Source organism: Sus scrofa, chromosome 4, assembly GCF_054392235.1.
Source record: "Sus scrofa isolate SSC_HxYL_T2T_F1_AM1 chromosome 4, Sscrofa_HxYL_maternal_Yorkshire_Landrace_v2.0, whole genome shotgun sequence".
Lineage (NCBI taxonomy): Eukaryota > Metazoa > Chordata > Mammalia > Artiodactyla > Suidae > Sus > Sus scrofa.
The window spans coordinates 112,785,278-112,808,661 of record NC_139386.1 but is presented as its reverse complement, the minus strand read 5'-3'; the positions used below and the strand labels follow the sequence as shown (position 1 = coordinate 112,808,661).

The window sequence follows — 23,384 nt, the reverse complement described above, 5'->3', positions numbered from 1 at the left end:
TTCCTTTTCTTTTTGGGCTGCACCTGTGGCATGAGGAAGTTACTGGGCACGGAACAGAATCTGAGCCACAGCAGCATCCCAAGCCACAACAGTGACAATGCCAGATCCTTAATCCACTGAGCCATGAGGGAACTCCCTGGCCTTCATTAACATGGTATGGTTTGACTGAATTTTTTGTTTGTTTGTTTTGTCTTTTTGCCTTTTCTAGCGCCGCACCCCTGGCATATGGAGGTTCCCTCGCTAGGGGTCCAATCGGAGCTGTAGCCGCCGGCCTACACCACAGCCAAAGCAACACAGGATCCAAGCCAAGTCTGCAACCTACACCACAGCTCACGGCAACACCGGATCTTTAACCCACTGAGCAAGGGCAGGGATTGAACCCGCAACCTCATGGTTCCCAGTCGGATTCGTTAACCACTGTGCCACAACGGGAACTCCATGGTGAGTTCCTGCACTCCTGAAATAAATTCCAATTTGTCATGATATAGAACCCACTTTATATGCTGTTGGATTCTGCCTGCTCATTATCTTGTTGAGGGATTTTTGAATATATATGTACAAGGGAAAATGGTTTGCGGTTTTCGTCTCTTGTGATGTCTTTGTCTGGTTTTAGTATCAAGGTAATATTAGCCTAAAAGAACACGTTGGGAAGGGTTTCCTCCTCTGCTGTTTTTTGGAAGAGCTAGTGAGAGAGTGGTGTTAGTTCTTTCATATTTCATAGAATTCACCAGTGAAGCCATCTGGGCCTCAGGTTTTCTTTGTGGGTAGTTTTTTGATGGTTGTGTCAATCTCTTTACTTGCTATAGGTATATTCGGATTGTCCATATCTACTTGAATCACTTGATAGTTTGTGTCTTTCTAGCAATGTTATTTCATTTAGGTTATGTAATTTGTTGGTATGCAACTGCTTTTGTTTTTCTTTCTAGGGCTGCATTTGCAGCACATGGAAGTTCCTGGACTAGGGGTCTAATCGTAGCTGCAGTTGCCAGCCTGCACCACAACCACAGCAAATACCAGATCCGAGCTGCATCCTCAACCTACACCACAGCTTGTGGCAATGCCAGATCCTTAACCCACTGAACGAGGCCAGGGATCAAACCCGCAACCTTATGGTTCCTGGTCGGATTCGCTTCCGCTGTGCCACGATGGGAACTCCCAAACCTTTGGTTTTATTGATTTTCTATATTGTTTTTGTACTTTCAAGTTCATTATTTCTGTTCTAGTCTTTATTATTTCCTTCTTTTTGCTTTGCATTTAATTTGCCCTTTTTTTTCTCCCTAGTTTCTTATGGTAGAAGTTTCAGATACTGATTTGAGATGGTTTTTCTTTTTTAAATATACATGTATACAGTTGTAAGTTTCCTATTAAGCATTGTTTTAGTTGTATTCCAGAAACATTATTTTGTTTTTATTCATCTCAATGTGTTTTCTAATTTTTTTATATTCTTTGAACCATTGGTTATTTAGGAATATGATTTCCAAATTTCCTTTTATTGTTAATTTCTGATTTTATTTCACTGTGATCAGTGAACATACTCAATCCTTTTAAATTTACTGAGACTTGTTTTATGGCCTATATATGGTCTAGCCTGGAAAATGTTCCATGTGTACTTGAGAAGAATGTATATTCTGCCATTGTTGGGTTGTGTTCTCTGGATGTTTATTAGATTTGGTTTATACTCAGTATGTACTTGGTTGTTCAAGTCTTCTATTTCCTGATTGATCTTCTGCCTGGTTGTTTTACTGAAATTTTGTTGATATCTTTAACTATTATTATTGAATTGTCCATTTCTCCCTTTAATTCCATCAGTTTTTGCTTCAAGTAATTTTGGGGGATTTTTGGGTTTGTGTGTGTGTGTGTGTCCTCCCACAGGATACGGAGGTTCCCAGGCTAGGGTTCAAACCAGAGCTGTAGCTGCTGGCCTACACCACAGCCACAGCAATGCCAGATCTGAGCTGTGTCTGCAACCTACACCATAGCTCATGGCAACGCCAGATCCTTAACCCACTGAGGGACTGAACCTGCATCCTCATGGATGCTAGTCAGATTCATTTCCACTGAGCCACAACGGAAGTCCAACTTCATGTTATTTTGGGGTTCTGCAGTTAGGAATACATATATTTATAATAGTTATGTTTTCATAATGGATTGAACTTTCATCAGCATAAAACATCCCTCTTTCTGTATAATAATAATTTTGTCCTAAAATCGATTTTCCCTAGGTCTCCTTTGGTTACTGTCTGCACAGCATATCTTTTTTCATCTATATACCACTTTGCATAGTTGAGTCTATAAATGTGCCTCTTGTAGACAGCATAGGGTTGGATCATTTTAAAAATTCAATCTGCCCATCACTGCTTTTTGATTGGCGTACTTTATTTACATTTAATTTAATTACTGATAAGGAAGGATTTAAGTCTGCCACTTTACTGCTTTCTCTGTCTTAGGTCTTTTTTGTTTTTCTATTCCTCCATCACTGCTTTCTTTTGGGGCAAATAGGTATTTTTAGTGCACCCGTTTACTTTGCTATTTCTTTTACTATGTTTTTTTGTTATTTTCTTAGTGGTTGTCCTGTGGACTATAATTAACATCTCGACTTAAAACAATCTAGTATGGATTAACACCAACTTAATTGCAATAATGTACAGAAATTTTGCTCCTGTACAGTCTCCCCCTTTTCACACTAATATTGTCTTACAAATTACATCTTCATAAACTATAAGCCCATAAACAATTAAAAAAAAATAAACGGTGATTGCTCTATGTAGTTGTCTTTTAAGTAAGATAGAAGGGAGGAAAAGTTACAAAGGAAAAAATACATTTATCCTTTCTCTCTCTGTTTTTTTTTTACTGTGCCTGCCATATGTGGAAGTTCCTGGGCCAGGGATTAAATTTGCACCACAACAAAAACAGGAGCTGCTGCAGTGACAATGGCAGATCCTGAACCTGCTGTGCCACAAGAGAACTCCTATATCGTCTTTCATATTTACCTATGTACTAACTTTTACTCGTGTTGTTTATTTCTCCATGTAGATTCAAGTTACTGTGTGGTGTCCTTTCTATTCAGCCTGAAGGATGCTCTTTGGTATTTCTCATAGGGCAGGCCTGCTGGCAACAAATTCTCTCAGTTTTTATCTGGGGCTGACTTAAGCTCCCCTTCATCTTGGTTGACGGTCTTTTTCTTTCAGAACTTTGAATATTTTATCCTATTGCCTTTTGGCTTTTACGGTTTCTACAGGAAAATCAGCTGTTGGTTTGTGATGAGTCGCTTCTCTCTTGCTACTTTCAAGAGTCTCTCTGTCTTTAAGGCTCTATTCATCTTTCTTTTTTCCACCTAGATTTAATCATCTCAACTGATCTAAATTCAAGTTCGCTGATTCTTCTGCTAGCTCAATTCTGCTTTTGAGCCCTCCTTACAAATTTTTCATTCAGTCACTGTACTTTTCAACTCCAGAACTTCTTTTACTTCCTTAAACAAGGCTACCTTTAATTCTTTTTTAAAAAAAATTTATAATAGCTAATTTAAAGACTATGTATAGGAGTTCCCACTGTGGCTCAGTGGATTAAGGACCCAATGTTATCTCTGTGAGGATGTGAGTTCAATCCCTGGCCTCGCTCAGTGGATTAAGGATCCAGTGATGCCATGGCTGTGATGTAGTCCACACAGCTGCAGCTCCCATCTGACCCCTGGCCCAGGAACTTCCATGTGCCACAGGTGTGGCCATAAAGAGAAAAAAAGAAAAAATAAAAATAAATAAATAAAAAGACTCTGCTATAGACCATAAACTTTCCTGTTTCTTTGGGTATCAAATTTCGCTGTTTTGTTGTTGTTGTTGGAAACTGGACATTTAAAATAGTACAATGTAGAGTTCTCTTGTGATGCAGTGGGTTAAAGATCCAGCATTGTCACTGCTGTGACAAAGGTTCAATCCCAGGCTCAGGAACTTCTGCATGCTGCAGGCATAGCCAAAAAGTACAATGTGGAAAAAAGTGCATAGGACATTCCATCCAAAAGCAGCAGAATACACATTCTTCTCAAGTGCACATGGATCATTCTCTAAGATTGATCACATCCTGGCCTACATATCCAACCTCAGTAACTTTAAGAAAACAGAAATCATATCAAGCATCTTTTCCAACTACAACGGTATATGACTGGAAATCAACAAGAAAAAAACTGCAAAAAAACACAAACACATGGAGACTCAACAACATGCTACTAAACAACCAATGAATCACTGAAGAAATCAAAGAGGAAATTAAAAAATACCTAGAAGCAAATGACAACAAAGATATGACACTCCAAAACCTATGGGATGCAGCAAAAGCCGTTCTAAGAGGAAAGTTATAGCAATACAAGCCCACCTCAGGAAACAAGAAAAAGCTCAAATAAACAAGCTAACTTTACATCTAAAGCAGCTAGAGACAGAAGAACAGATAAGACCTAAAGTTAGTAGAAGGAAAGAAATCATAAAGATCAGAGCAGAAATCAACAAAACAAAGAAAACCATAGAAAAGATCAATGAAACCAAAAGCTGGTTATTTGAAAAGATCAACAAAATTGATAAACTCTTAGCCAGACTTATCAAGAAAAAAAGAGAGAGGACTCAAATCAATAAAATTAGAAATGAAAAAGAAGTAACAACGGACATCACAGAAATACAAAGGATCGTAAGAGACTACTATATGCACTATACGCCAATAAAATGGAAAACCTAGAAGAAATGGACAAATTCTTAGAAAAGTACAATCTTCCAAGACTAAACCAAGATGAAATAGAAAAGATGAATGGACCCATCATAAGAACTGAAATTGAAACTGTGATTAAAAAACTTCCAACAAACAAAAGTCCAGGACCAGATGACTTCACAGGCGAACTCTATCAAACATTTAGAGAAGAGCCAACATCTATCCTTTTGAAACTATTCCAAAAAATTGCAGAGGAAGGGACACTCCCAAACTCATTCTATGAGGCCACTATCACTCTGATACCAAAACCAGACAAAGATACCACAAAAAAAGAAAACTACAGGCCAATTTCACTGATGAACATTGATACAAAAATCCTCAACAAAATACTAGCAAACCGCATCCAACAATACATTAGAAGGATTGTACGTCATGATCAAGTTGGGATTTATCCCAGGGATGCAAGGATTCTTCAATATCTGCAAATCAATCAGTGTGATACACCACATTAACAAACTGAAGAATTAAAAAGAAAAAAGTGCAAATGTGGAAGTCAGATTCCCTCCCTCCCCAGGGCTAGTTGTTATTGCTGTTTGGTATTCATGTTGATCCTACCACTATTGCCTGTTTAATTTCCTAAATAAAATTTGTGAAGTTTATACTTTTTGTCATATGTGGTAATTTAAATTTTGCTTGGTTAGCTTAGTGATCAGCCAATGATTGAACAAAAATTTCCTTAAAATGCTTTGAATGAGTATGTCTTCCAGGCTTCACCCAAGGGTGTTATGTACATATTGGGGCATGCTTTCAATTCTCCAGCAGGCAACTTACTCTTCTACCTTTGCCTTGAATTCCTGCTTGTATAGAGCTTCAAAGTCAATCTCAAGTGGGAGATCCAGGCCTTCTCAGGCCTTTCCTGAGCGTGGGCAGTATGCACATGTGCATAACTGTCTAGCATCCTGGGAATATGTCAGCTTCTTTTCAAATCTCCCCACGGACAACTGGTTCCCCAGCTTTTCCTTTAAAGTCTGGCACAGTGGCTTAAAGGATCCGGCACGGCCATTTTTTTTCTTTTTCAGATTCTTTTTTTTCGTAATGACTTTACAAGGCATTTCTTCTTTCATTTGTTATAAGTAATAAGTAACATTTATAGATATTTCACATGTTAAAGTACCCTTGCATTACTAGAACATGCCCAACTTGGTCACAACACACATCTTTTTAATATGTTTCTAAATTAAATTTGTTAATGTTTTGTTTGGATTTTTTGGACATGTGTCCATAAAGCATTTGGAAATATAATTTTCCTTTCTTATATTGTCCTTTTCTGATGTCAATATCAATTTTATATTAGGGCTATAAAGTGACTTAGAAGCTGTTCTCTTTTGCCCTCTTTTCAGGAAGAAATTATTTAAGAATGTAATGATCTGTGTTGCAAGTTTTGGCAGAATTTTCTTTTTGGGAGATTTCAACTCATCTCCTTCAATTTTCTTAATACTTACAGGTCTATTCATTCTATTGTTTAATGCGTCTGTCTTTTTTTTTTTAAGATTTTTTCCCCCTTTTTTTGGCCACCCCATGGCATATGGAGTTCTGGGGCTGCAGCTGGAACGCACCAGCTCCTTAACCCACTGCACTGGGCCAGGGATTGCACCTGCGTCCCAGCACTCCAGAGACGCCACCAATTCTATTGCGCCACACTGGGAACTCCAGAGTCAGTCTTTTTTTTTTTCTTTTTCTTTTTGCTATTTCTTGGGCCGCTCCCACGGCATATGGAGGTTCCCAGGCTAGGGGTCAAATCGGAGCTGTAGCCACTGGCCTATGCCAGAGCCACAGCAACGAGGGATCCGAGCTGCGTCTGCCACCTACACCACAGCTCATGGCAACGCCGGATCGTTAACCCACTGAGCAAGGGCAGGGATCGAACCCGCAACCTCATGGTTCCTAGTCGGATTCGTTAATCACTGCACCAGGACGGGAACTCCCAGAGTCAGTCTTTTCAAGGTATTTTTCTATAGCTTTTTCCACTTTGTCAAAGTTTTTAAATTACTGGCATAAAATTTTTATATTTTAACCTTTCTATGGGTGTAGTTATATCCTCTTTATCACTGGTATTTGTGTCTTCTTTTCCCCCTTTAATTTCAGGAGTTTATACCTATTTTATATTTTCTTCAAAGAAAACATTCTCACAAGGACATCTCTGCCCTCAATGAGTTTTTCCACCAATTGCAAGACTTGTCCATACACTTGTGCTAGTATGTATAGAGTTATGTCACCCTCTAGACTTTTTTTTATTTTCTTTTTTATTGGCTGCACCTGTGGCATGTAAAATTTCCCAGGCCAAGGACTGAACCCAAATCACAGCAACAACCCAAGCTGCTGCAGTAACACCAGATCCTTAACCCACTGAGCCACAAGAGAGTCCCCCCCGCCCCAGATTTTTCTAATTGTTGACTATATTGTTCAGTATTTAACACACTGAACCCTTAAAGCTGTCTTTATTTCTAAAAGCTGAATATATGGCTAGCATATACTTGAGCTCAGTGTTTGATGATGAAATGTAAATGTCAGTAAAATAGTCTATCCATTAAAAAAAGAACATTCTCAGTTTTGTTGATCCTTTATTGCACCTTCCCCTTGTTTCACTGATTGCTATTACTATTTTTGTGTGTGTGTGTCTTTTTTTTTTTTTGCCATTTCTAGGGCCGCTCCCACGGCATATGGAGGTTCCCAGGCTAGGGGTCTAATTGGAGCTGTAGCCACCGGCCTACACCACAGCCACAGCGACGCGGGATCCGAGCCGCATCTGTAACCTACACCACAGCTCAGGGCAACGCCGGATCGCTAACCCACTGAGCAAGGCCAGGGATCAAACCCGCAACCTCATGGTTCCTAGTCAGATTCGTTAACCACTGCACCACAACGGGAACTCCTATTACTATTTTTATCATCATTTTTTTGCCACGCCCATGGCATGTGGACGTTCCTGGGCCAGGGCTTAAACCTGTGCCACAGGGGCAACCTAAGCCACAGCAGTGATGATGCCAGACCCTTAACCTGCTGAGCCACAGGGGAACCCCTTATCATGCTTATTCTTATATATTTGGAATTTATTCTACTCCTTTTCAAACATAAAATGGATACTTAGCTGATTAATTTTTAGCCTTATTTTCCAATAAAAGCATTTAAGACTACAAATTTCCTTCCATCACTTTTACTGCATATATAGTTTTATATACAGTACTTTGCTGTTGTTTGTTCTAAGTGCTTTAAAATTTTCAATTGTGATTTCTTCTTTGACCCAGCATTATTCAAGCATTTTTAACTCTCCAAAGGACATATTTTGTTTAGCTTTATTGACATAATTAACATCGCTGTGGTAAGATAATATGATTGGTACAATTCAATTTTCTGATAGTTTATAAGACTGGCATTTATGGGGTGGTAAAGTAATTTTTAAAAATATTCTATGAATGCTTGGAAAGAATATACATTTTCTAGCTGCAGAGTTTGAATTGTTTATTTGTTAGATCAAACTTGTTTTTTTCAAGTCTAAATCTTTACTAGTTTTCTATTTTCTGCTTCATCTAGCAATAACTGAAGAGAGGTATGTTGAAATTCAATGACGATGCATTTCTCAATTTTTCCATGTTGTTCTTTTGGTAATGTTTATGAGCTCAGGTTGTTGATCTTAATCTCTGGGAAACCTGAGGGCCTAAACTTAAGGCACTTTCTTTCAGAAAAAACTCTGCATCTCCTAGAAGCTAGGGAACACTATGGACCTGCATGACTTTAGCCAGGATTCCTGGCTCAGTGTGGGAGCTAAGGTTAGTTTTTCTTTGCTGCTGGGCCCAGGTTTACCTCCCAATTACTAGCCCAAGTATACAAGGCATGACACAAAGTAAAATCAATTCAAATATCTGAGTGACGACTTTAATTTACTAAAAGCAAAATAAATTAAAATATGGTTCCTGCTCCTAAAGAATCTGTTATTTAGTGGCAGAATGCGACAGATATTATTACCATCACAGAACTATTTTTTAATTATTTATTTTGTGCTAGATCCTCTTTCACCAACCTTGTATGACAAGCTTCTTGTGTCCTTTCCTTGACACTAATTAATTTCCTCATTCATTGTTCAAATTGCTGAAGATGTACTCTTGAATGCTTTCTTTGACTCTTCTCTGGATTTTCTTCCTTTCTTGCAGGTCATTCGTTCTCTTTCAGTTTGATTCAATGACTCCATTTCTTCCGCTTACTTTATATTAATCGAGTTGGCAAGTGACCAAAAACTGAACTCAATCTGACTTGAACAAAAAGAAAATGCTTTTGGCTCATGAAACTGAGAAATCTAAGGTGGGGGTTCTGGCTTTAGGCACAGTTTGATCCAAGGACCAAATGATCTGGTCAGGGATATTTCCCTATTTGTGGTTCTATTCCTTCTGTGTTGCTCTCCCTTCTAAGCAGGCTCTCATTTCACAGGGGCAAGAAGATTGCCAATTACTCCAAAACTACATACTTTCCATACAATCCCAGCTACCTTCCAGGCATCAGAATTCCCAGAATGTTCACTTTGGCAACATAATTAGCTTTAAGTAAATACTTGCTTTGGTCAAGTCTAATCACTGTGTGAGCCTTGACTGGCTGGATCTAATTCCTATACCTGCGTCTAAAGCCTGGGCTTCAGTCACACAACAGATACAATGGAAAGCCAGTTTTAAAATGCTACAAAGGCCCTACATAATTTATCCTAACTTCATCTCCTACTCTGTCTCGGCCTAGCTTACACCACTGCAGCTATACTGGTCCTCGTACTATCTTTAAGGATGTCCATCACACTAGCCCTTTAGGGTTTCTCAATTTATGGTTATCACTGCCTGGATATCACTTCAATTAAATCTTTGTTCAAATGTTCCCATATCAGGGAGGCTTTTCTGGACCATCCTAGATGAATCCTAGGTCAACCTCCCACTTCTCATTCCTTGCCTTGCTTTATTTTTCTCCACAGCACCTACCTAAAAGAATAACTAAATATCAGCAAATATTCATAGAGTGTTTTCTATGCAGCAGGCATTAAGTTAAGCACTTAATGTTGTCAACAACCCTATGAAGTAAGTATTATTACTATTCTTAGTTTAGCGTTGAGCAAACTGTTTAGGAACAGAAAGATTAAGTAACTTACTCAGGACATGGCAGAGCTGGGATTCACACCTCATCAGAATGGCTCCCGAGTTTGACCACATTGCCACTTATTGCTGTCAGTCTCTCTACACTAACAAGCAGCATGAAAACAGGCACTTTTTACAATGATATATCTCTAGCCCTTTGGCATGTAATAGTGGATCGATACACAAGAAACAAAAGAGGAGGCAATACAGCCAGAAGAAAAGATTTTTTTTTTTTAATCTTTCTAGAGCTGCACCCGCAGCATACGGAGGTTCCCAGGCTAGAAGTTAAATCAGAGCTGTAGTTGCCTGCCTATACCACAGCCACAGCAATGCCAGATCCAAGGTGTGTCTGGGACCTACACCACAGCTCATGGCAATGCTGGATCCTTGAGCGAGGCCAGGGATTGAACCTGCAACGTCACGGTTCCTATTCGGATTCGTTTCCACTGCGCCACAACAGGAACTTCAAAGAAAATGGATTTTTAAACACGTACTACACACAGGCTGTCCCAAACTAACACTTCAGGGACTCAGAGTTCACTTCCTCCAGTGGCTTCTGTATCTTTGATGGGATGATTCAATTACAAAGTTCCAGAAAAAACACCGGCCCAATCCAGAATCAGGGGGTCATCCTTCTCTCATCTGCCTTCATACCCCACATCTAACTAGCTGTGAATCTGTAAAGAATAATGTGTGAATTGTGAATTCAGCAGAGGCGAATTTGACTAGCATCCATGAGGACATAGGTTTGATCCCTGGCCTTGCTCAATGGGTTAAGGATCTGGAGTTGCTGTGAGCTGCAGTGTAGGTCGAAGACGCGGCTCAGATCCTGAGTTGGTGTGGCAATGACTAGGCAAGTGGCTCCAGCTCTGATTCGACCCCTAGCCTCAGAACCTCCATTAGCTGCAGGTGCAGCCCTAAAAAGACAAAAAAAGAACAAGGATATTAATCAGTTCACCATCTCCCATCGGTTAATACAATAGCCTCCTAACTGGTTTCCCTACTTTCCACCTTCTGGTTTCCCCTTTTCATTCTCTATATTGCAGCCCAAGGGATCTTCTGAAAGTGAAGTCTGGTCATTTTGATCTTTCCAGATATAACACCCTTAGAATAATTTCTTAACAAAGCATTCAAAACCTGTTCTAATCACACCCCTGTTTGCCTCTTCAAATTTATCTTTTCCAAATTTCCATTATACACTATGCTCTAGCCTCAATGGAATATTTGAAGTTCTTCAAAGTGCTGTCCTTTCTCATCCTGTCTTTTGCACACTGCTGTTCATTCTGCCTAATTCTGGTTCTTCCATCCCTTGGCTAATTGCTATTTGTTTTTCAGATCTCATTTTCCCTGAATTTCCAGGGGCAGGCATGGCATCTCTGCTCCGTGTTCCCCCCAGTCTTACCTCTATCGTAACGCCTTCAGTGTAGTATACTTTGTTTTGCCCATCTCTCTCACAAAACTGTATTTTCTTTTGAGCAGATACTATATCCATTATGTTCAATGAATATACTCCCATTACCTAGAGTAGGTTCTGACAGATAGCAGACAATTGTACTACTTGGAAAATTAAATGAAGCCCAAATTTTATTGAGCAAGACATGCCTGAAATTGTTAAATGGTAAAGCCTATATCCAAATCCAAGGGAGTCTGGTTCCAAAACACTTGTACCTTGGGGATTTAGAAACAAGATAGAGGAGAAGGATTCAAGCTTACCTCCTTCATGAAAACACCAAAATCACAACCAACTTCTGAACTACCATCAACAAAAAAGACTGGAAACTATCAAAAAAGATATTCTACACCCAAAGACAAAGAAGCCAAATGAGGTGGGGGGAGGACTTCTGAGATAAAAGCAAATCCCATACCTACCAGGTGGGTGACCCACAAACTGTAAAATAACTATACTGCAAAAGTTCTCCCAGAGAAGTAGAGTTCTGAACTCCACATTAGCTTCCCCAACCTGGGGGCCTGACATTAGGAAGAGAAGCTCCCAGATCATTTGGCACTGAAGGCCAGCAGGGCTTGAGGGCAGGAGTTCCGCAGGACTGGGGAAAACAGAAACCTCACTCTTCCAAGGGTGCACCCAAGGTCTGACATGCACTGGGTCCCAAGGCAAAGCAGGAACTCCATAAGAATCTGGGCCAGACCTACCTGCAGGTCTTGGAGGGTCTCTTGGGGAGGCAGGGATCAGCTGTGGCTCACTGTGGGGGCAGGACATTAGAAGTGGAGACCCCAGGGAATAAGCATCAGCATCCCTGGAGGCTGCCTTTTTTGCACTCACAGCATATGGATGTTCCCAGGCTAGGGGTTGAATTGGAGCTGTAGCCACCAGCCTATGCCACAGCCACAGCCACAGCAGATCTGGGCCATGTCTGCGACCTATACCACAGCTCATGGCAACACCAGATCCTTAACCCACTGAGTGAGGCCAGGGATCAAACCTGTGTCCTCAAGGATACTGGTCAGATTCCGCTGAGCCACTACAGGAACTCACAAGGCTGCCATTCTGGAATGAGATCTGGCCCCACCCAACAGCCTGCAGGCTCCAGTGCTGAGAAGCCCAAGGTCAAACAACCAATAGGATGGGAACACAGCCCAAGCATCAGCAGCCAGGATGCCTAAAGGTAGTCCTAGGCACACCCTGCCTCAAAAATCACACCTCTCAACATAGCCCTGCCTACCAGAGGGACAAGAATTAGCTCCACCCACCAGTGAGCAGGCAGGTCCCTCCCACCAGGAAGCTTGCACAAGGCCCTGGATCAACTTCACCCACCAGGTATAGGGGCTACAACCCTGCAGAAAGGAGACAACAAACACAGAAAGCTAGACAAAATGAGATGGTAGAGAAATATGTTTCAGATGAAGAAACAAAACAAAACAAATCCCCGGAAAAACAATTAAGGTCCTTATCATGGGAAAGGAAACACTCAACACCAGAAAGCACAGTGAGTCCTCTATGGGATAAACCCAAGGAACATGTCAAGACACATATTAATAAAACTGACCAAAATTAAAGACAAAGAGAAAATATTAAAAGCAACTAGGGAAAAGCAACAAAGACATACAAGGGAATCCCCATAAGGTTATCAGCTGTTTTTTCAGCAGAAACTCTACAGGCCAGAAGGGAGTGGGATCGATATATTTAAACTTATGAAAGGGGAAAACCTATAACCAAGAGTACTCTACATAGGAATTCCCACCGTGGCTCAGTGGTAATGAACCCAACTAGTATCCATGGGATGCGGGTTCAATCCCTGGCCTCGCTCAGTGGGTTAAGGATCCAGCATTGCCGTGAGCTGTGGTGTAGGTCATGGATGTGGCTTGGATCTGGCGTTGCTGTGGCTGTGGTGTAGGCTGGCAGCTGCAGCTCAGATTTGACCCCTAGCCTGGGAACTTCCACATGCCACATGTATGGCCCTAAAAAGCAAAAAAAGAATACTCTACCCAGCAAGGCTCTCATTCAGATTCCATGGAGAAATCAAAAGCTTTACAGACAAGCAAAAGCTAAGAGAATTCAGCACTACCAATCCAGCTTTACAACAAATGCTAAAGAAACTTCTCCAGGCAGAAAAGGGCCACAACTAGAAACAAAAAAATTGCAAATGAGCAAGTTCGCCTGTAAAAGCAAACATATAGTAAAGGTGAGAAATCATCCACACACAAATATGGTATCAAAACCAGCAATTGTGAGAAGAGGAGAATATGAATGCAGGATATTGGATACACATTTGAAATTAAGAGACCAGCAACTTCAAACAATCTTGTGTATATATACAGACTGCTCTATCAAAACCTCATGGTAAATGCAAACCAAAAATCTACACTAGATATATATATATATATATATAAGAAAAAACAATCCAAACACAACACTAAAGATAGTCATCACATCACAAGAGAAACACAAACATCATATGATATCACTTATATCTGCAATCCAAAAAATGATCCAAATGCCCTAAAAAAAAAAAAAGCACACTTTGTACCACCAGTACAGCTCTTAAAAAAAAGCTAAAAATAAAAATGATACAAATGAATTTATTTATAGAATAGAAACAGACTCACAGACTTTGAAGCAAACTTACAGTTATCAAAGAGGAAGAGATGGGGGAGGGACAGACCGAGCATTTGAGATTGGCATATGCACACTCTTGTATACGGAACCTACTGTATAGCACAGAGAACTCTACTAAATATTCTGTGATAACCTATATGGGAAAAGAATCTGAAAAAGAATGCTTATGTGTTTATGTATAACCAAATCACTTTGTTGTACAGCAGAAATTATCACAACAGTGTAAATCAACTATACTTTTAACAAAACTTCAAAAAATGAAGAAAACCACATGTACTTTAATGTACAGAAAATCTTTAAAAGAGGAAAGATCACTGGATCACCAGGTTGATAAAATTATTTTAACTGTAATAGACGTATTAGATATAGTAATACTAAACACAATCATTGCAAATTAAATGTTAACATATATATAATTATGACCAAATTAGTGCTGTTATAGTGAATATGCCTATCCTTATATGCTTTTTTCCTATTTAAACTAATATTGAACTTGTTTTATGGCATTTAAAGTATACTATAAAAATCCTCTGGTCTACATTTGTATAAACCTATTATTTACATATTGAGTATTCTTCCCATATTAGCCTGCACAATTAAATCCATACCATTTGGTATCAGCATTGCTTTTAATCAATTACAAATGCAAAGGACTTTCTTTTCAAAAGGATGCTCATCCATGGAGTTTTCTCCTGGTGTAGTGCGTTAAGGGTTCAGCGTTGTCACTGCAAAAACTCAGGTTGCTGCTGTGGCACGGGTTTGATCCTAGCCCAGGAACTCCCACATGCTGTGGGTGTGGCCAAAACCCCCGAGACATTTGATATCTTGAAAAATAAAAGGGTGCTCATCCATAATGTCCAGAAAATGCTTTATATATTTTATTTATTTTCTTAGGGCTACACCACAACATATGGAAGCTCCTGGGCCAGGGACTGAATCCAAGCCACGGCCATGAACTACACCACGGCTGCAGCATCGCCATATTCTTTTTTTTTTTTTTTGTCTTTTTGCTATTTCTTGGGCCACTCCCGCGGCATATGGAGGTTCCCAGGCTAGGGGTTGAATCGGAGCTGTAGCTGCCGCCTACGCCAGAGCCACAGCAACGCTGGATCCGAGCCGCGTCTGCAACCTACACCACAGCTCATGGCAACACCGGATCGTTAACCCACTGAGCAAGGGCAGAGACCGAACCCACAACCTCATGGTTCTTAGTCGGATTCGTTAACCACTGCGCCACCACGGGAACTCCAACATCGCCATATTCTTAAACCTGCTGTGCAGGGCCAGGGATCAAACCTGCACCTCCACAGTGACCCAAGCTGCTGCAATCTGTGCCTCAGTGGGAACCCCTGCTTTATTTTAGACTTCAAGGAAGAACAGATATATGAAAAATTCTCCCACAGAACTAGTTGTCCTCAATAATATGCATGTGTAGACATGAATATAGATATCTAAAACTTACTTTGTAATCTTATTTAAACACACACTGACACACACATACAGCAAGGCAATGCCACCACAAAATGCAGAAGCCGGGGCAAACTTTTCAGATTGCTTCTGTTTCTCCAGAAGGATCTGAGATTTCTTCAACAAAAGTTCCTTAAGAGGCTCTGGACTTGCCCCAAACTTCCCTGGGGCCTCTTGGCAAGAGAAATGGGAATAAGATACAATCTGGGCCAGCAAGTTCCACTAAGATAGTCGTGCTTGTGGGAACTCAGAGTCAATCAGATTGCTTCGAGTCTTCTAAAGTGATCTAGCACAAAGAGCCCAGATATTTCCTCCTAACATTTAGGACTTTCTAAGTAACTGCTCTACCCCAGAAAGGAATAAAAATCAAATCAGAACATGAGGGCACCATTATTCTACAGCCTGATATCTATAGAGATTCATTTCCTTCAGAGATTTCTGATTTTATTCACTATTCATCAGAATGGGTAAGACTGTACCATGAACTTATCAGAAATACAATTTCCCACCCATTTCCATCTCCCATTGGAGACAAAGATAAGCCAAAGTCCTCAATGGAATATAGAACAGACTACACATTTCTCCTGCAGAAGAAACATGACTGGTATAGGAGTTATTTCATAGTTTCTCCAGTGCCACTAAGCCTGCATTTCCCAAAGCATAATTTGTCCTTGGTAAAGGTCTCTGTTGGCCTGGGTTGGTTCTGATGCAGGAACTTGGTCCCTGGCTTGATTTCTGTTTTTGCTCTGGGAAATGGTGCCCTATCCCATAATGTCCTTTGCCTGGAGTCTTTTTAAACAGAGCTACCAAGTTAATTCTCTTGCACAGCTATAGAGGCTTTTATTTATAACAGTCACATTTGGTGCAAGGCAGAAAAAAAAATCAAGCACAAGTTCCTGGCTGGTATAAAGTCCCATATTATCCCATTCTAAGCTTCTCTTAATCACTTAGATTTACCTTGAAGGGAACCAAGTGTGTGTAACAAGGGATTCCCAAGTCTGTGGTCTTCAACTCTTTTGCCCCTAAAAGAACTTTGAAAACTATGTACCCCCTTATACACAGAATAAATGTTTGTTTAATAAATGTATTAAACTAAAATGTATAAGGTTAATAGTTGCAAATACGTAATTTCTGGCACATTGTACAGTGTGTTATATGTATTTTAAATCCATCAGTCAAAACCACGACACTTGGGCTCATTCACTTTACAGAAAATGGCCACTATATGACCTAACTGGCCTGTTCTCATTATCAGAAAAGATATTACATCATTTGAACTTGAAAGGGAGCATGTCATTTGGCATGTTATTTTATTTACAGCCGCATCTGTGGCAAAGAGGAGTTCCCATGCCAGAGTTCCAACTGGAGCTGCAGCTGAGGCCTATGGCACGGCCACCCAAGCCACATCTGTGACCTACACAGCTTACCACAACACTGGATCCTTAAGTCACTGAGCAAGACAAGAGATAGAAAGTGCATCCTCACAGAGATAACATTAGGGCCTTAATCTGCTAAGCCACAACAGCAACTCTGTTGTTTATTCTGAATTAAAGCTACTTAAACAACTTGTACAAGAGTGGTATTCTGACCTCCTCTGTCCCCTCAATAGCAGGAAAGAAATCTCCCATTTGAAAGATACTCTCCCTGCACCAGGAGGGTAGAAGGCATCCTTATTATCAGAGATAGGGAATTTAGGGTCAAGACGGCTATGTAAACTAATCCTGTTACTTCTTCACTGATTTGCCACCCCAAGCCCAAAAGCTTTGTCTTGTCAGTTCTTCACAAATATATTGTTTCCTTGTCTAAAAGGTATAAAAGCTGCCTGCTTTAGTTATTTCTTTGAGACATATTTTTATGGGCTTACATGTAAATGAAATTATTTGCTGTTAATCGTCTAATGTCAATTTAATTATCAGACCAGCCACGGTACCTAGAACGGAAGAAGGGAAAAGTTTTTCTTTTCTTTTTTTTTTTTCTTTCTTTTTGCCATTTCTTGGGCTGCTCCCGCAGTATATGGAGGTTCCCAGGCTAGGGGTCGAATCGGAGCTGTAGCCACCGGCCTACACCACAGCCACAGCCACGAGGGATCCGAGCTGCATCTGCAACTTACACCACAGCTCACGGCCACACCGGATCCTTAACCCACTGAGCAAGGCCAGGGATTGAACCCGCAACCTCATGGTTCCTAGTCAGATTCGTTAACCACTGCGCGACGGGAACTCCGGGAAAAGTTTTCCTTGATGACAAACTCAAAGTAGTGAGTTGAAAAACATTCCTTGGAACTAGAGACTCAGACACTTAAGTGAAATAAGTCAGAAAGAGAACGACAAATACCGTATCACAGACAGAATCTAATACACGGCACAAATGAACCTATCTTCAGGAAGAAACAAACTTATGGACATGAAGAGACTTGTGGTTGCCAAGAGGGAGCAGGATGGACTGGGAGTTTGGGGATAGTAGACGAGAACTATTACATTTGGAGTGGATAAGCAATGAGATCCTGCTGCATAGCACAGGGGACTATTATCTAGTCACTTGTGATAGAGCATGATGGAGGATAATGTGAGAAAAAATATGTATGTGTATATATACATATGTATGACTGGGTCACTTTGTTGTACAGCAGGAATTGACAGAACATTGTAAATCAACTAAAAAATAAAAAATTTAAAATCTTTAAAAAAACAAAAAAGAAAAAATATTCCTGTTACAACCTATTCTCTTTCACATTGTAGCACTGATTCTAGGACACATTATAAGACAATCAGAGAAGGCAGAAATTTGTCCTCTGGGTAAAATATGGTCCTTCCTCCTTCAAAAATTCTCCTTCCAATTTCTCTCTCTGGGACTATGCATTCAGGATTTTTCCCTTCGTTTGGACTGTTCCCCAGTGCTTTTTAATAGCATGGAACAGGCACACCAGAGTTAGAACGGGGATGAGTGAGGCAGCCTTTATTTTGTAAAGGAGAAGGGGTTTGTACAAAATAAGATGGTTAAAGACGTCCTAAGACATCCATTCTCATTTTAGGAGAGATTATTCTAAATGCAGGTTACAGATGAAACTGAAAATTTGCAAAATAATTCCATAAAACTATACCATCATTTGAAAATGATGATTACTTGTCCCAGAGCATTTCACCTACCTATGTGGAAGGTGGGATGATAAGATTATCTCCAAGCTGAAGATTCCTAAATTTTCCATTTGAGTTAGAGACGCTGTAACATCTCAGTTCAAAGCAAACAATCTGGGTCCTGAGATTAAACAGAAATGTTCCAGGACACGAATTTTACAAGTTTTTCTCTGAATTAAGAGTCAGAATATTTACGCTTAAATTTACATACATAATAATCACAGTAGAGTTGTTTTGATACAGTAGGGTTCAGTTATAACAGCTAATGTAACACTTTTTTTCTTTTGGCTATGCCCCCACGCCAAACTCATAGGGCCAGGGATTGAACCTGTGACACAGCAGTGACCCAAGCCACAGAAGCCACAATGCCTGCTAGACTACCAGGAAACTCCTAATGTAATTCTATTTGAATGTGAAATTTTTTTTTTGGGAGGGTGCTGCATTCGAGGCATATGGAGGTTCCCAGGCTAGGGGGTGAATTGGAGCTACAGCTGCTGGCCTACACCACAGCCACAGCAACGTGGGATCCAAGCCACTCTGCGACCTACACCACCTCTCCTTAACCCACTGAGAAAGGCCAGGGATTGAATCGGTGTTCTCGTGGATACTAGTTGGATTTGTTTCTGCTGCGCCACAGGGGAACTCCCTGAATGTGATTCAATTTTGGGCTTAGTTGCCAGTTATGATTTCTCACAATTTGTTTTTTTGTTTGTTTATTTTTTTATTATTTTTTTTAAGGGCCGCACCATGGCATATGGAAGTTCCCTGGCTAGGGTTGAATCAGAGCTGCAGCTGCCAGCCTATGCCACAGCCACAGCAAAAGCAACAGATCTGAGCCATAGTGTCTGTGACCTGTACCACAGCTCAAGGCAACATCAGATCCTTAACACACTAAGCAAGGCCAGGGATCAAACCAGACACTAGTTGGTTCGTTTTGTTACCGCTGGGCCACCACAGGAACTCCCACAATTTGTTTTTTAGAGGTCACAGTTTTTGGTCACAAATAATTGCCTCATCAGCCTTAACACAGTCTTATATAATTATATTTAAAACTGCAAATATCTTCAGGAAGGAAAAATCCAGACACAGGAAAGTGAATAAAATACAAGCATTCAAAATAAAAATTATGGATTTAAAAAAAAAATCAAATCGTAGGCATGGACTCAATACAATTCTGCCAAATTAACAAATACCCACCTTTGTTACTTGAAATTTCTTATTTTGGCATAATTTCTAAATACAGACCCATTTTCTTCATATTTTAAAAAAGACAGAAAAGTCTGAAGCAATAGGGAAGAAAGGGAAATTAGAGACTGTGTCCTTTGAAGTCCTTTACACTGTACAGGAACTAAGAATTCCAGCTTATAATCTCGACTCTAATCTATAAACACTGTTTTCTGCGACGAGCCAAAATAGACTCTTCAAATCCAAACCTAAATATACTACTTTTATTTATTGATCTATGACTGATTTTTGTCCCCAGGTTTGAAGGCAGAAATGTACTGACCACTTTAAAATAACCAGCAAGTATGGAGTTAGGGTTCTGGTCATCTGCGTTACTACTTATGAGTAGAAATGCTGATATAGCACTACTAATATCTACTTCACACCGAGTTCTTTTTTTTTTTTTTTTTCTTTTTTTTTTGTCTTTTTGCTATTTCTTTGGGCCGCTTCTGCGGCATATGGAGGTTCCCAGGCTAGGGGTCTAATCGGAGCTGTAGCCGCCGGCCTACGCCAGAGCCACAGCAACGTAGGATCCGAGCCGCGTCTGCAACCTACACCACAGCTCACGGCAACGCCGGATCGTTAACCCACTGAGCAAGGGCAGGGACCGAACCCGCAACCTCATGGTTCCTAGTCGGATTCGTTAACCACTGCGCCACGGCGGGAACTCCCACACCGAGTTCTTGGATGCCAAGCTGGGAAAATAAGAAGTCGCAAAGAGGAAGACAGCAAGCAGATAAAGTTGTTTTTCCTTTTCTTGGAGGAAAAAAAAAAAAAAAAAGAATGAACTGCAATATTTAACAGTATAATTAGCTTCATAATTTTTATTTTTTATTATTTTTTTGGTCTTTTAGGGCCACACCCACGGGATATCTAACTGCCCAGGCTAGAGGTCAGATCAGAGCCGTAGCTGCCAGCCTACACCACAGTCACAGCAACACTGTATCCGAGTCACGTCTGCCACCTACACCACAGCTCACGGCAATGCCAGATCCTTAACCCACTGAGCGAGGCCAGAGATCCAACCTGCCTCCTCATGGATACTATTCTGGTTCACTACTGCTGAGCCAGGATGGAATTCCCAGCTTCATACTTTTTAAATGTTTTATAGTTTATAGTTGGTCTTTGTATAAATATCTCATAGGTTTTGATGACTAAAGACTAAACTTTTACCTCAAAGCTTTCCTCATCATTCTTAGTTTTCACCCCAAATTCAAGACAATGAAATCTGTCTCCTTCTGGTTCTTTCCTGTGGACATAATAGTTTAATATCCATGACTGAGTGTGAACATCATTATTACTGCTACATCTGAGCCCATTACTTCAGAGAAGTAACAAAATTGTTTTTTGTATATTACCTGATAATCCACAAAAGACTATTCAACTGAATAGTGTTTGTCTAATACATGCATTACTAAGCCCAGATAAATGGTTATTTGCAAAAAAAAAAATTTTTTTTTTTTTTGTCTTTTTGCCATTTCTTGGGCAGCTCCCGCAGCATATGGAGGTTCCCAGGCTAGGGGTCGAATCTACACCAGAGCCACAGCAACGCTGGATCCGAGCCGCGTCTGCAACCTACACCACAGCTCACGGCCACGCCGGATCCTTAACCCACTGAGCAAGGGCAGGGATCGAACCCGAAACCTCATGGTTCCTAGTCGGATTCGTTAACCACTGAGCCATGATGGGAACTCCTGCGAAGTTGTTTTAAAGGGGATTTCTAAATACTAAAGAAGTATCAAAAAGGGAAACTTGGTTACCTCAAAATACAATGAAAGGTTGTTAAACTTTAAATGTTTGGCAAGGTAAGTCCTAGAATACACTGTCAGTAAAATAAAAATCACCTTATAATACATTTACAGTAATTTCAACAATCTATTTCACTTTCCTAAAAGAATACAATCAACTGCCAAGCTGCTCCCTTCAGGGCTGTTTTCCATATGAAAACCCGCAAACATCAACAACGTGCAATCACAATACAGGCAGGTAAACCTGTGCATTTCCAAATTTTGCATCCTAAATCTGAGTCATCAGCCTCTTTGTGGGATTATTGGCAACTCAAATGGCATGACAAAAGTCTGCACTTGAGAATTACTGAAGACAAAGTTTGGGGCTAATTTAAATAATGTAACTGACACTACAAAATCCACAAGAAAAGAGAATTCCTTAGGTCAAGGTAATTACCCAAAAAGTTGCTCAAGAGATACTTCCACCTGACTAGGCGTTATGGGAACTAGAAAGGCAGCTATTACTTTAAAAACTTACAAGAATAAAGGTTCATACAATACAAAAAACCACAACGGAGACCAGAGAGGGGTAGGATTTGAAGAGACATGGGAATTTTATGGGCAGAGCACGGTCACAGAGAATCACGAAGGGAGGAGAATTCAGTCAGGATGAGTCCAAGGAAGAGGAAAACACAGTTTAAAGATGAGAAAGTTACAGGTGGCTCGCCACAACGCCAAAAAGCCCTGGAGGAAAAGACCCTAGAGGAAAAAAGGTTATTCAACCCTCCCTCATTTTACAGCCCAGGTCTTTCCACTTCCCGATGGAAAGCATCCCCGGCGGGGACGAAGCGATTTTCTCCAGGTCACCACACGATCTCGCTTGTCTCCCTGCGCCGGTGATCGGGACACCTGCCCGCACCTCCTTCACTAGTTGCTCCTAGCTCCGCGGCCGCTGCGGCCCGGAAGCCTCGCAGGGCCACACCGCCCCCCAACCCGCCTGCGCCGCGCCGCGCCGCACCGCGCTCCCGGAGGCTCCCTCTCCCCCAGCCCAAGTAGCTAGGGCCCCGCCGGGTCCGCGCTCGCGCCGCCGGCCGTCACTCACCTAACCTTTGCACGCGCTCGCAGCGCCGGGGCAAAGTGACGTGACGGAGCGGCGCGCCTCTCAGCACCACGCGGACCGCATGCCCCGGGAGGTCGCCAGACCCTGCTCGGACGGGTGGGCGCAGCCGCCTTATACCCCTCCGCCGGGCTGGAGCATGCGCACAGGGGCGGAGTCGGCCCTCCGGGCCGCCGCCCTCCCCCCGCCCGCAGGGCTAACGGCGGGGTGGTCCCTACACAGCTGCCGGGTTCGGCTCGCGGTCCCGCCAGGTGTTTCCTCGCAATCTCATAGTCACCTACACGTGTGCGAGGCACCTACATCAGCTTCATCCTCGGACTCAGGCGGAGAAAAGGGGAAAACCGCTAAGAACTGATGGAGAGCTTCCAGGGGCCTGACTCACCTGTGGGGGGCGAGGGGCGCGCAGAGGAGCCGGGAAGTAACTGGAAGTGGAGCAGCGGGCGGGGCTTGAACGGACGCGGGTGCACCTCGGACCCGGGAAGAGGCCGGGGGCTGGCGGTTAAGAGCGTGGGCTCTGGCCTCGCTGCTTGAGGTCAGTGATCTCCGCGATGTCCCTCAAACTCTCGGGGCCTGTTTCCTGCTCTAAAATGGCAACACTAATGGAAGCGACCTCATTTAGGTGATTGCGATGGTTTCTGAGGAATGGTACACGGAAGTCAGGAAGGAGGAGCAGATCAGACATACGCCGCCGGTCCAAAGGGGTATGGGGGTGTGTGTTAGAAATATGGAGACGTGAAGATTGCAGAGGCCGAGGTTTTGTGGACACTGAATGTTTGGGACAGG

The 23,384-nt window shown here is 41.5% G+C and overlaps 1 protein-coding gene across 1 annotated transcript in view; it reads right to left on the bottom strand.

Annotated features, from left to right (window-relative positions):
- The window catches only part of LOC100156854 (monocarboxylate transporter 1), a 39,007-nt gene extending 16,317 nt beyond the window's left edge, over nucleotides 1-22,690 (bottom strand). Inside the window, 1 exon segment of the mRNA NM_001444344.1 lies at nucleotides 22,587-22,690. The gene's annotated coding sequence lies outside the window, so the exon portion shown is untranslated.
- Nucleotides 22,691-23,384: the final 694 nt, after the last annotated feature.